Source organism: Orcinus orca, chromosome 2 (assembly GCF_937001465.1).
Source record: "Orcinus orca chromosome 2, mOrcOrc1.1, whole genome shotgun sequence".
In the NCBI taxonomy this organism is placed as follows: Eukaryota; Metazoa; Chordata; class Mammalia; order Artiodactyla; family Delphinidae; genus Orcinus; species Orcinus orca.
The window spans coordinates 61,921,080-61,922,960 of NC_064560.1; the positions used below are offsets into that span (position 1 = coordinate 61,921,080).

At 48.5% G+C, this 1,881-nt stretch overlaps 1 non-coding gene across 1 annotated transcript; it reads right to left on the bottom strand.

The window, feature by feature from the left end:
- Window positions 1-1,807: 1,807 nt before the first annotated feature.
- On the bottom strand, window positions 1,808-1,881 carry TRNAV-UAC (transfer RNA valine (anticodon UAC)). The gene has a single exon. It is a non-coding gene; the product is annotated as a tRNA-Val (tRNA).

Consider the following 1,881-nt stretch of genomic DNA (forward strand, 5'->3'; position numbering starts at 1 on the left):
TACTTATTTTTTTAGTGGGAATTTATTTATTTTTTTGCTGCACCGCGTGGCATGTGGGATCTTAGTTCCCCGACCAGGGATCAAACCCAGGTCCCCTGCACTGCAAGTGTGGAGTCTTAACCACTGGACAGCCAGGGAAGTCCCAAGCAGAGAAGCTTTAGACCCCTGCTCAAGGTCTCCTTGGGAAAGCCTCCTCTGACCTTCCTAAATTCTATCCCCACCATCAGACACTCTCAGCTCGGCTTGTCTCCTTCCCAGCACTTAACCCTATTGCTATCTGACATTGTGCTTATGATTATTTTATCACAGCCTACTCCACCAGAAAATAAGCCTTCCACGAAGGCATGGGACATTTCTATCTGGGTTTGCTTGCCAGTTGTGCTGCCATTGTGTTGCCTCACGCAGTGCCTGGTACACAGCAGGTGCCCTATTTGTAAACAAATGTAAACCTTTGTAGGAAGTATGAAGGAATACATTGCTCAGTCAGTCAAAGGAGCAGTTCCTGTTTCCGCCCTAAAGTCCCAGGCCCTCTTTGTTCTCCTTTTAGCTCCTCACCTCACTCTAGGCTCTGGCCCCCAAGACCAGAAGCTGAGAAAGCGATGCAGGAGATGTCTGGGTTAAAAGTCTCTTCTCTGCCCCCAGGCATGACTTAACTCCCCCAGACAACCCAAAGGAAACAGGCCCAACAAATCTTTCTAGTTCCTGGCCAGCAACTGATCTTTTTTGTTATTATTGTTAAGTGTTGCGTGGAAAGGGTTAAAGCATTTACAGAAAGCGAAGGACCTCTCTCCAGCCCTCCATGACGACTCTTGAGATGCTCTGCAAAAGGTCAGATGTTTCCAGAATCTCAACACACAGCCTGTGTCTGTTTAAAGGGAAAGACAACAAGTTCTCGGCCCCCAGCCAGCCCTCATGGGCAATTCTCGCCTGGCTCTGTAGGCAGCCAGCCAGATGCCTGGCCAAAGAGTACACCCACCCCCGCCCCCTCTAGATGGCCCTGGGCAGGCCAGAACTCTCCAGCCCCCAGCCTGGAGTCCCTTCCCCTGGGGAAGGCTGGCATCTGACAAATAGGGCACGCATACCAACTGCTTGGGCCTGTGATGCACGAGGAATGGGGGGGAGGGGCAACTTCCTGTGAACATTGAATCTTTTCAGCTGGAAGGGACTGTATTCTGACCCTGTCACCTTAGAGATGAGGCTCAGAGAGGGGTGGCTGTAAGGTAGTGTAAGAATATCCTAACCCAGTATCGGGAAACCTCGGTTCAGAATCCAGTTCAGGTGCCCTGAGCTGTGAGATCTCGGGCACAGTGTGGGTCCTATCTATTTGTAAATAGATAGATACACAGTGTGTGTCTGTAGATACACACTGTAGATAGACACACAGTGTGTGTCTGTATCTATTTGTAAAAAGTTTGTACGAATACCTCCCACCCCAGGTAGCTTGCCCAAGATCACACACAGCACAAACCAAGGTTTTCTGACTCCCAGCCAAGGGCCCAGGCCCCTCCAGAGGTGAGCAGACTACCTTAAGCACTGATTGATAGTGAAAAGTTGCTGAAGACACAGTTAAATAGGGACTTCCCTGGTGGTGCAGTGGTAAAAAAAAGACACAGTTAAATAACTTTGTCTTTTATTACTTAATCATGTTCTTTGCACAAACCAAAAAAAATTCATATTCCCACCCCCTGGAGGAAATAACTGCTAATATTCTGGCATTTATCCTTTTGCAATGTCAAAGCATATATAAGGTATATATTTGTATATGTTTGTTTGTTTTTCTTGGCCGTGCAGTGCGGCCTGTGGGATCTTCCCCAACCAGGGATTGAACCTGGGCCCTTGGCAGTGTAAGTGCAGAGTCCCTAACCACTGGACCACCAGGGA